This window comes from Saimiri boliviensis, chromosome 2, assembly GCF_048565385.1.
Source record: "Saimiri boliviensis isolate mSaiBol1 chromosome 2, mSaiBol1.pri, whole genome shotgun sequence".
In the NCBI taxonomy this organism is placed as follows: domain Eukaryota; kingdom Metazoa; phylum Chordata; class Mammalia; order Primates; family Cebidae; genus Saimiri; species Saimiri boliviensis.
Genome location: NC_133450.1, coordinates 164,255,060 through 164,268,260, shown reverse-complemented (window position 1 = coordinate 164,268,260; position 13,201 = coordinate 164,255,060). Strand labels below are relative to the sequence as shown.

Below are 13,201 nucleotides of genomic sequence, written 5' to 3'. Positions count from 1 at the left end.
TACCTAGAAAACGCCTGAGAAATCGAACCCTACTGGCTCACTTCTCCTGCCACCTTCAACCTCAACCCTCATCCATGCTAACTCCCACCCTACTCTGACTTCAGTTGGTTGGTTGTTTTATCTTTAGTTCTGAAAAGTGCTAGCCAAAAAGAAAAAGAAAAGGGAAAGGGAAAGTTAATAACGATGGTTTAAAAGATGAGGTGAACATTCTATTGAGATTTCTTTTATGCCTATAAGGAGATAATTCGTGGTGGAAAATCCTGAAGCTAGAATAGTTGGAGAATTTGAATGAACTTAATTTGGAGAGAGAATGTGAAAAATGCTTTGGAGAGGGCAGGGGCTGAGACTGTGACTTTGACACAGCAGGTTATAAACTCTGACAGGGCTCAGCAGCCAGTGACGGGTTTAAGGTGTCTCCTAAGACTGAATATCTCTGCATCAAAAACTTTTGCAGGCAGTATTCCTCTTGGGGCTAACATCACCATGTCAGTAGCTGCAGCATTTCTTTTAAAGCAAGCAGGACACACTTCTTTGTACAAAAGGGTTAATGAGTTATTTTCGTATATATAGAAAAAAGAGATGTAGTCTAACATTTGCCAATATTTTGTAATATCTAAATAAAACCTTTGTGTTATGTCAGGAAAAATATAGTTGAGTCAGTTTGTTTTGCACAAGAGGGAGAGAATCAATAACATTTCAATGTTTTTTTCCTTATCACTGCCAAATGGATTCTGAATCTAATTCTTCTTGCATTGTTACTTATACAGTAGATACAGTAGAAGTTGCAATTTAGACAAATCAAACCTGGTTTTTAACAAATCCTAAGTTTTTTGACATGGTAGCACTTATATTGACTAGAGTCTAATAATGATTAGCAAAAGTTTATCCTTTTTATCTTTAACAGTCAATTTTCTGTCTAAGACACACTTTTCTAATAAAAACCCTTTATAAGTTAAAAATTGGATTGAAAAGTGAAAATGCTTATCTCAGAGAATTTCAATAAAACGACTCATTATTAAATGATACCTAAGGAGTTTCTTGTATTTAATAGTTGAAAATGGTAGAGTGAAAATATTTTTACCTCTTCATTTACTTAAGTAAGTCTATAAAAGCATCAGTATTCATGGGGGATTGGTTTTAAAAATTATAAGAGTAAAGCACAATTGTTTCGAAAGATAGAGATCCTTTAGATTTGTTAATGATTACTCAATATTGAAAGCTCCAAATATCTTGGGCCATAAGTTTTTAGGGTAATGAGACAGGACAAAATGACAGTGAATTTGTTGACATGAAGTTATCAAATAGGAAATCATTTTAGAAAGATGTGTCATTGTTTCTTGATTATTATTTAATTTCTTATTCAAATGAGTTTTCTTAGAGATATTACTGCTCTTAGCTGACATTTCTATTATTGGTTTAAAAATAAATATAAATAATTTAAAATGAAGTCCTTGGTTGATCAGATTTGGATTATAACACGTGACCTCTACTCATTTCTGACCTCACATGTCTGAGAGGGTATCTGATATTTGAAAAAAAATATCAATTATTGAAAAATAAAAGGGAAAATTGTACCTAAGTCGGGCCAATTTAAGAGTGGTTCAAACATGTTATTACATATATTAGTATAGGACATATTTTCCACAGTAGAGAAGACATGACAGATTTGTTCATCCTTTTTGAATTTCTGAAGCAAATATTTGTAAGTATTATTAAAGTTAACATGAGATACATTCTGCCTCTGTTGTAATTATGTCATAGTGCTAAGGAAGACAGCCTGAATGAAAGCTGTTTCTAGTAAAGTTTGCACATGCATTTGATCCCTATCTCTATATAATAGATAAAAATGTCAAAGCTGGATGGGTGATTAAATTGTCACCTTTTGGCCACCAGCTCTCTGTCCTGTACAGAGGTGGTTGCAAGTTTAAAGTTGAGAAGAAAGTTGCTAGTGTCAGCAGTAATGTGTTTTATTATGCAGTTGTTCTTGTTATTCAGATCAGATAATGGCCCGATGAAATACATAAGCAGTCTGCAGGGAATGAATGATTAATTCCTGTAGCATGTGCTTACTAAAGGAGTTCTTTCTAATAAAGTGCTATATACCTGCATTTGCTTACAGTTGCAGTTGGTGAAGGCAAATGTACTTTTCTTTTCTTTTAATATTAACATAAAATTTACAGGTCTACTCTTGTAACTATAGCAACATAAAGATGATTTTGTTGACCACATGGTGTTTCATGTTATGGAACTCAACAGATGATTACTATTTCCTAAAAACACTTAATTTAGAGAGAAAACAATGCTGATTAGATGTAATATTGGAAGGTTGAACTATTCAAAACATTTTTTTTTTGCTTTATTCTTTATGGAATGCCATTATATCTTTACTGTGTATTGCTAGTAAAATGCAGGAATCCAAAAGTATGCAGATGCAGAGTTCAGCAAATGCACATTTTTCTTTAATAATGCTGAGAGTAAGTTAAAAACTAAAATATTACTGGTTATATCCAAGAATTAGCAAAGTACTATGTTAAAATTTTAGGAATGGTTAATAGTGCACATGACAATCGTTGTGGTTACCACTGGTGTAAACCGTTTTGCAGTTAAAGAAGTATCATTAATGTAACTTGTGATATCTTTGTATTTCTAAAACTGGATTATGATGAAGGGTGGTGAACAAACGGATTTTATATGATAATTTGAGAATAGGTGACCTGAAATGCATGTTACATGTTTGAAACTTGCCTACTTAATGCCTTTTTAGAAATTTCTGAAAAAGTGATTTTCAAAACTACATAATTAAGTATATCTACCCATATGTCTGTATTGATCTATCTACTGCCTAAACATGTCTCACATTTAATACAGCAAATAACTTTATTCCAAGATCTCTCTGTTGTTTGGAGGAAATACTTTAATTTCAAGAATATATTTTTGGGCTTACACCTATCCTGAATTTAATAAACTTTAACAATGCAAATTATATGATAAATATTCAGTAATACTAATTTAAAAGTTATAATGAAAATTAAATGAGTAGAATTTTGTACCCAGTTGAATGCCATTTGAACTTACCTTCTTAGGTATTAATGTGCAGTTTCTTTACCACTACTGTTGGTTCACTATTTTATTATTTTAGGATTTTCAAAAGCAGTTGAGACTAGTAAAGAATAAATATATCTCCCCTGATACAATCAAACAATGTAGATCAACTGTACTTGCAACAAGCTTTTCAAAACTCTTAAAATTTTTTGCTATATACTTGCAACAAGCTTTTCAAAACTCTTAAAATTCATTGCTATGAAGAAGAATTAATGAAGAATCAAAAAACGAACATTATCCATTAGGAGAATACTTACGTGATTGTGGTAACAAAGGTTTTGAGTTTTTCTTTTATCACTACAATTGGAAGTGTGACCCTAAGGAGGTAATCTGGACTCTCTGTACCTCTTCTCAGTATAGAAATCGGTTTAGCAATTTAAAAGTCTGTAGAGCTGTGTGACCAATATACTGAATATAACTGAAGTAGCATTTTGCAAATCCTCAAATTATACTGTGGCAGTTTAAGAATTCTTGTAGGAGTTAAGGGCAGCCATCTTGTTTGAAAGAGGGCTAAGGAAATTGTTCTGAAGTCAGGTTAGAAGTACCTGGACACTCTAGTTATATATATTGAATATTTATTTGGATTGTTTTTGAAGAAGGAGGATGGAGATTATGGAAGGAAGGTGGTGGACCCAAGTTTCTCTCAACCACCTTACGCTTCTGCCACTGAGAGCATATTACATGGATAAGTATTTTTGGATTTTATTACTGTATTCAATATCAGAAGGATATGAGAAGAAAATAAGTAAAAGGGGATGCTTAGTGTCTTTGGTCTTCCTTTTCCCACTCTGAAATCTCCATAGATGCTATTTTACAAGATCACATTTGGATAAATATGCACAATTTAAATAAGTGTATATTATTCCTTACATACATATTGTAGACTGTCAGCGCTAGAAAGAACCAAAGAAAAAATTATTTGTACCCTTGCATTTTAAAGAGGAAATAGATAACTTCAAAGATTAAAAGATGTCAAGGTGTGTTGAATTTCCCAGTTTCACAGGGATGTTTTCCATCCCAGTTCAGAAGCATCTATCATGCTATATGCCAAGTAAATACATAGACAATAATTTAAACACCTCTAACTACATTATCAATAGAATAGTTCCAGTGATCATGTAGGATACAATGCATTAACTTTAAAAAATGTAATAACAAAACTTCTAATCATGAAAAATGAACACAGAGAAGGAATACACACAATGTGAATTTTAAATGCTTGCTTTTCTTAAGGAAAGCTGAGTTTACTTCTCAGTATAATTCATGTGATATAATTGATGAAATTGGGAACTTTTTTTTCTTCTAGGAAAATCAATATGGCCAATTGTTTTCTTTATGTGATGTAAATATTTGAGTTTTAGCAAGTAGGCCTGTGTCTCTCTGAAATGTATACTTTAAATCATTGAAGTCTGGGAGATCATGCTATACTTATATTTTTAAATTGTAAAATATAGCCAATATAGTCGATTAATTGTAGAGATTTTATTTTGTGTTTGCATGTGGGCATTTATGTATGCGTATGTGTTTAAATACATTTGTTCTCTTCAAAATAGATCTTAGTGAAAATTGTGTATTCAAAGTTTAAAAGTATATGTACATAATCAAATAATCAAAAAGAAATGACTTAGACTAGCATGTAACGTAACAAGTTGCTTTCTGAGTAGTTCATAAATCAAACTTCAACAACACACCATATCACCAAAGCCTTGCCTTTTATAATGAGTCCATATATTTTTTAAATACTGTATTATAATAAGTAAATATTTTAAAGTCAAAATAACTATAATAAACAAAATAACTATAAAAATATTTTACCTCTATATACAAAAATACTTTTACTTAAATTAGATGTTAAAAAGGAAGAGAACAATTTTATATTCAACTATATACATTTCATATGCGATTACAGATGGCTTAAATGTATGTATTTTCAGCTGGTATGCATATATAATACCATCTGATTTACTCTGCAAAGGAACAATTAAAGTATTATAATTAAATACGGAATTCATGAACTTTTGAAATAATTCCTTTTTAAGTTTGCAAATAAGTAATCAGCTATAGAAGTCTGAATGCATTCATTATTTTGGAACTTTTGCGAATTACAGATTTTACAAACTGTCCAAAGTTATATTTCTCAAATGTAGTTTGGGTTAAAAAGGGAACTCCTTCAGCAGCTACATGAACAGAGAATAAAGCCAGGCGAGCTTGTGTTTACATGCATTGTTTACTACTACATGCATGTGATATGACATATGTATCATAGGAATAATTCTATTCCCTTGTCTGGTTAGATAGTCCTTGGTCACTTTGGACAAAAGCCTAGATATAGCTTCTTTACACCACAAAGATAATAACCCAAATCTGATGTTCTATCTCCAGTTCCTAGAAAAAGTTAATTTAGAGCACAGAATCAGAAAAAAAAAAAAAAGGAAAGATTAATGGTGTGTTTCCTGTTTCTAAAGTTGAATCAGTGTAGGCCACTTACCAAAGATCTTTATTTAGGATAGAGGAAAAACACTCAGCTAAGCTGGCATCCCTGGGATCTTTTTCCCAATAATTGGCCTAAAATCTTTATAATCAAAGTTAGAAATTCTACTCAGAGAAAAGGGATGGAGAGGGTAGAGGATAGTATAAGGAGTGACTCATTAATCTCATGCTAGAGACAGAATTCTTTCATTTCTTATTCTTCCTCAGAATGGTTATCAGAATCAAAGGTAAGTCTTTTTGGCTGGGCACGAGGGCTCATGCTTGTAATCCCAGCACTTTGGGAGGCTGAGGTGGGATGATCATGAGGTCAAGAGATCGAGACCATCTTGGCCAACATGGTAAAACATCTTTACTAAAAACACAAAAATTATTTTGGGTGGTGGCTTGAGCCTGTAGTCCCAGCTTCTTGGGAGGCTGGGGCAGGAGAATTGCTGGAAGCATGGAGTCAGAGGTTGCAGTGAGCCAGGCTGGCACCACTGCGTTCCAGCCTGGCCACAGAACAAGACTCCACTTCAGAAAAAAAAAAGAAAAAAAGCTTATAAGTCTTTTCATCTTGGGGTTAAGTGGTCATCAGATTTCTAGGGAAGTCTGGCTCACACCTTCATCTTGCCACTTTTCCGCTTTTTGCTGTTGATTACATGTAACCATCTGGAACCATTGAGAAGGACAGTTTGTTCATGAACCATAGTAATTCTTGTTTTATTTTGCTACAGAAGTCAAGGGTAGGACAATAATTCAGGTACCATATCCACATTATGCACTACTCTTAGAAGTTGCACCCCCTTTATTTTCAAACTTGTACATGTTGTCAAGTCAAAATCACTAGTCAGGATTATGCAATATGCATAATTTGGGTTATGCATAAAATATACAGATTATGACAGCATAAACCATATAATGTAGTCTCAAATATGTCTTGAAGTCTCCTGTGTGTCAAGGAGTGCTAAGTAAAACAGCTATATGCTAGCAATATAAAACTACCCAATTGTGACCATCTTACCATCTTATGAGACATATTCAGATTATCATAAAATGTTTGATTCCATAGAGAAAAAGGACTCTCTTCCTTATGGCATTTTTCCCTTTATGTGACAGAAAATTTTCCAGGTACATACTTACATTTACCTATTGTCCTTTTCCTTTGCTGTCATCCTGAATCACAGGTATTGCTTTTAGAACCTGGGTGGAAGCCGTGTTGCTTATTAGGCAGTTGCAGTCTGTGCTGTTTTCCGCTGGAATTTGTTGGCACCCTTCATCTCTTATCACTCCAGTGCTAATTCCTTATGTCTGTCCAACTCTCCAAAGTTCTAGAAAGGCAGTAAAGCATGATAAAAATACACTATCCTCATATACATACTATCCTAATATTGACACAGTATTGAAATACAAATAAATCTCCAGACCACTGTAGAAGTTTACAGTCTATTCACCAATCCCTTATTTCCAAATTCATAGACTACAATACCAGTAACAGTCAAGACTCACATTATTTTCAGCTGTAACCAAAGCATAGTAGCAGAAGTGCTTTGGTTTTCTCAGGAAAGAAAATAGACAGAGAAAAATGAGGAAATTCTTCCTGTACCTTTTGAGGTGAGATATTTTTATAAGAGGCCTTATAATGTGTACTTTAGATCAAATAACAAAAGAGGAAGGGAAAAGTGCGGTTTAAATGTTTAGAAATGTAGTGGGATTGTTAGATATTGCTGAAGTTAATAGCTTATCCTAGGGTCACTTCTTGATTTCTCTTAAAAAAAAAATCATGGAAATATCTCTGACTTAAGTGTGAAGAGTTTCCCTTTTTATTCCCCCTGAAAACCCTTATCAAAATACTACTCAACAGAAACTGTAAAAACAGTTCCAGGATGATATATTGTTTCACCTTCAAAAAACTTTTATACTTGTAAATTTTCAAGCTAAATTATATGCATCACAAGGATAGAAAAATATTTCCCATTTGTAATTTCATATTTTTTATATAAGACATTCAATTAGTTCTCAATTAACACTTATCTATAGTACCTATTTCAGTGGACCATGGCTCATAATTTTTGTGCGTAAGGATTCCGGTGGCTTCTTCTCTGAATAGATGTATTTATTCTGTGACACACGTGCTATCCATTTGTTTTCTCCTAGGAAACGTGGTCAGCTCTGCAAGAGTGGCGTAGTCTCATCATTTATACCTGTGTGGTTGAAAGCCGAAAGACTTTCTTGCAGTAGAAGTGTTCTCAGGGATTAAGTCTAGTGCTTTATTCTCTCCCTTTCCTGCCCCTCGGGAAGATAATTCTTCCTATTTATTATTTTTTTTTAGGAGCTTGAAGTCTTCCTATTTTCCCATATACCTCTCCCACTTGGAAAACATGTCAGGATTTAATAAAACAAATTACGCATTCACTAAGATGCATGAATACTGGCCTTTTGAAGTATAACATCAGTGCATTCTAAGAAATATTATTATGGTATTATTATTAGAGATACAGATAGCCATTTTAAGAGAAAGGAATTTCAGGCCATATTCAAGAAGGTTTTGGTATGAATCAAATGTCTGCTGAATACAGACATGAAGAAGTTAGGTCAGAAGATATTATCTGGTCCTACCACAGCAGGCTTTTTTTTCTCCCTTACTCATCAATTCTCTTTCTTCCTATCTCCGTTTCTACTGCCAAGTTCCCCTCTTCTGCCCAGTTTTTATTTTAACTTCATGGGGACCTGTGGTGTTTCAGACACAGGAATGACTGTGTTGGCCTTATGAACATATAAAAAGATAGGTTATTAACATTCTTAAATAGATTATCCTATTGTCTGTATCGTTCATTTCTCTTACAACTAATTCATCCCTCTCATCAGTATAACAATCCATATTTCATATGTAGTGTATCACTTCTTGTAGTGGAATTGAAAGAAGTATGCAGTTACAACAAAAAGAAGTATGCAATTACAACATTTGTTTCCAAATCAGAGATGGTTTCAGGGTCACTATGATCTTTCATTTTCTTCTTGGTTTTTTGAATTTTATGTCCTATATACCATCTCATGAGTTCTTGAGAAATCTTCAGATAGAAGGTGATAATAATAGTCAACACTTAATTGACTGCTTCATATCTGCCAGTCAATATTTTAAGTGCTCTCCATGCATTAACTTATTTATTTCCATATCAGTCCTGTGAAGTTAGTACAATCATTATCTTTGATTTATAAATGAGGAAACTAAAGTACATAGAGGTTAAGTAAGTTGCTGAAGTTAATAACGTATTTTCCCAGATGTACATGTTAGTATAGAAGTGAAATGTTACAGTTGCCTAGATTCTGTACATGAAGAATAGAAAAAGTGTGAGATTGTGGATATGCTTTTAAAATACAAATTCTTTCAAATGAAGTGGATACAAGTTATCATAAGTAAATGACAACATGTGTGAATGCAGGAGGGCAGACATTGTAGAAGTGCTGCCCACGGGAAGAAAGAGACAGAGGATGATTCATATCAAGGAAAACTAACTCCAGTGTATCTCCTCCCAAAGTTAAGAGTTAAGCATAACATAAATGCTTCTCAGTATTTTTTCTCTTTCTTTCTTTCTTTGGGATTTCCAATCCTGCAGAAAGAGAACCTGATGTGCCCTCTTCTTTCCCCTCTGGTGGCCCTTCAAGCTCAGGTCCCTTTGCTTGGAGAGATGAATTTATTTGGTTCCCACCATACCAACTGCTACAGCCTGTTAGCCTCAGATTTTATGATATATCAGCTCCTTAAACACCTTGCTGTACTTGATGATTCATGACCAAAAGCTACAATTTTTGAGCCAACCAAGAGTTTTGAGTTAGGTCACCTTTTACGAGAGACATGGAACAGTAAGGAAGATAAGCTCATGGTGGAGTCAAGTGAGGTTTAGGATCAACAGGGTCCGATCTGCCAGTTACTATAATTCAGAGTGTTTTAATGCATGCCTCACAAAATAATGAAATGAGACTTTTGATTAACTGATGCAAAGTAAAATGTAAGGGTACTGATTATAATCAACAAAGAAATGAATAAGAACAAGAAAACCAAAAATTGGTCTTCTGAGAGTCACTTTAATTGCAGTTATTTGTGTTGAACTATTTATTACCTATGCCTCATTACCATCCATCCTGTCTGTTATTAACACCCCTGCATCACATTGTATTAAATTGTTGAAATTTTACTTGTCACTGTAAATTACTTTTATTTTTTTTTATTTGTCTTTCTCGTATGTTGATCATTGTTTTTATATCTAGTATGGCTGCTCTCTTGACACAGAGTTACAACATACCACATGGTTTAATCTTCAGATAACCTGGAGAGAAAAGTTAAACTGTTATTTCTTATTAACCAACATTTTCTAAAATGTTGAATAAAATAATCCTCAGCAAACATTTATTGGGCTTCTAAGGTATGAGAGATGCTGCATGTGTATTGATTGAAACCTGGAGCCCTAATTTTGAAAGGACAAGAGAAATGTCTTTGTTATATGAAATTATTAGGATTGTTATGTGACTTTTAAAAATTGAATAAAAAATACTAGCTTTGCTCTCACAATGTATTAGATTAACACTTCTTATGTCTCAGGTATACATTGGTCAGGTTACAATTTTAATTAATACCACAAGATGGCAAAGCACATATCAAAAATTGCTTTTCCCTATAGTAGGAGGGACACATAAAACAGATACAAAAATAGAAAGTTAAAATACACAAAATAGAAGGTTAAAGTTGTTTTGCTACATATATTTCAAGAGCAACAAATCTCTTCCTTTCAGGTATGAAAGATACGTAAACAATTAGCGAACAGGGTAATTGGATTACCTTTTCCCCTATGAGACAGCTGGTTTCTTCCCTAAGGTCTTCTGACTACTTGTTAAGAAAATTCAATGGATTTTCAGTTGTAAATGAGAATTGAGGAGTAGAAAATATGCCAGGCTGGGCAGTTTTTTATGAGGCAAACTTGTCTACTAGAGACTTTCATAGAACAGCTAAATTCTAAAACTGTTATGAGCTAGGGTTTTTGCCTTCTGTCACTGAAAAGCTTGCAGTGGAGCAGTGGTTAAAAAGAACACAAAGAAGCCCTCAAATATTTCACACATCAGCCATACTATTATTTTCTTTCTGTTTATAAAAAAAGAAGATATAAAATTCAGGTCCAAAGTTTTTGTTTTATATTCATTATTCTAGAAATTTAATATCATTATATGCAATATAATTTGACAATACACTATATGTAGTATAAGATATCTTGGATTAAGTCTCCACAGGCAAACAGATGTAGTAAGCCCTGTTATTTAGCTAAAATAGCAAAATTTGCGACTGTAAGGCAGCATACTATTTTTTAAGTCTAAGTTGTCTCATCCAATTTATGGTAGCCTCCACATATAGCACAGTAGGGGCCTACCATAGAAATGATACCTATTAGTGATCAACCCCTATCAGGCCATCTTACTTTCTTTCATTCTTTCTTTCTGTATTTTTTATCAAATTCTTCCTTTTAGACATAACTTTACTTCAGGGTCTTACCAAATATTACCTGGATGGCTATCTACTGTCTCCCTGGCTCTACCTTACAGTCTCTATTCTTTTTTTCTACCACCAATGTGAATTTTAAAATTCAAATACAATCATGATTAAAATATTATTATTATTAATTTCACATAATTTTAAAAAAATTATTAGTATGACATAAAGGAATCTTCATTACCTAAATTTGCAAACTGCCTTTTCATCTTTATTTCTTGCTATTTTTTTCCCCTGTAGAATTTTATAATAAAGCTAGAAACACCTTGAAGTTTAAATTGAATAATTTAGGTAGCTTATGATGAAAATGATGATGATAATGAAGATTTATAACTGCATTTTCTCCGTTGGAGAGGCTGTCTCATGTTTTGTAATATGATATGCATTTTCTCTTCAGACACTAATTTTGAATCTGATTTCAGAGTTTCATATATAGTACTCTGTATGAGACTTCTTTCTAGTTAATAACATATATACCATGAAATCCAACTTTTGAGGAACCTTCTTGTTTTTGTGGATTTGCTCATGATGAACCACCTACTGTATTATTTCTGCACAACAAATTGATCAGCTTTCTGTTTTTTCCCAGCAGCAGCCAGTGTCTGCCATACAAAGTAATGGTCTCGAGCAAAATTTTATGTTGTGTCTCTCCTGCCAACTCTGAAATGGTCAGCTTCCTTTGGCTCACCATCCTGGAGCTGTGTGGGTTTCTTACTTAACCCGGCCTTTGGCTCACCATCCTGGAGCTGTGTGGGTTTCTTACTTAGCCCGGCCTTTGGCTCACCATCCTGGAGCTGTGTGGGTTTCTTACTTAGCCCAGCCTCTGTAGGCATGTACTTTGTTGCTCACAGCTTGGTTGAGCTCCAAGTCTTTGTTGCTGGAGATGTTGCTGTAATGTCTGTTGAGTATGGTGTGTATGCAGTTACGCTCATCAATCTTAAGAATTTGGGTGTACCTTCCAGGCTTGAGGCACACATTGTGTGACATAAAATCTATCTTGAAGAGAATATTGCAGATTAAAAAGGTAGAGTATATATGATACGATTTTTTAAAAAATACAGTTTTGATAGTAAGAAATTCCAGCAAACTCTTTAATATTTATATAATATATAACTAATTTTCTGTGGAATTACCAATTTAAAAAGACCTTTAAGGAAAATTTGTTATATAATGGTTTAAACAAATCATTTTAAGTTGATCAATTTTGATTTGTCTTAGGAAAGTTAACCCAGATTTAAAATACTATGCCATAACATAAAGTACATAGTATAACTACAGCCTCAATTTCTGTATTTTAAATATATTACATGAACACTTACTTTAGGTAACAAACCAAAAATAATGTAACAGCTATAAAAATGTTGATATTATCAATAGTAAAATATTTCTATGATCTAAAGAACCCATAATATTGGGAGACTGCTTCTTTGAGTCAGTGATTAAGGGTGATGATTATTGATGCTGATCTGTTGGGGAGATTGAAATAACCGGGAAGTGTAAAAGCCTCTGATTAGAAGGGGAAATAATCAAGCTCTTCTGTTATTGATGAAAACTTCACAGAACTAAAGGAGAAAAATGAGCTATTTTTTTTTAAATAGAGCAATCTTGAATCATTTCAATCTGTGTAAAATCTTGAAATTGCATTTTCTGATTAATTAACTTAATAAGCAAATGAATAGAAAAATATTTTGGAAAATTTCATGACCAAACTTGGAAGAAAAAGTTGCAACATTGGTCCTGCCAAGCAATGGTTCTTTGCTTATTTGTTTATTTATGCCTATCGAATAACCAGTCTAAGAATTCTTAATCACCCATCCCCAAGTTTTGGGGTCATATGTCAGAATTTCTGAGTAATGTGAAATCAAATAATTTAAAGTACTTGTTAACCCATATCCTACACTGCAGTAGAAAAGTAAATATTACCATTTAAATATTCAGCCTTCATTGTTGTGTAAGTTAAAGACTAAGCTACTGTAACTGTAAGACTCCCAAAACAAATATCTGAAACAGAGTAGAATTATTGGTCATTATAATCATTATATTCAGATAATAACTCAATTATAATCATTTAACAGCGTTAAGATGAGTAGTTCA

At 33.2% G+C, this 13,201-nt stretch overlaps 1 protein-coding gene across 37 annotated transcripts in view; it reads left to right on the top strand.

Annotated features, from left to right (window-relative positions):
- The window catches only part of PTPRD (protein tyrosine phosphatase receptor type D), a 2,307,989-nt gene that overhangs the window by 735 nt on the left and 2,294,053 nt on the right, over positions 1 to 13,201 (top strand). The window lies entirely within an intron of this gene.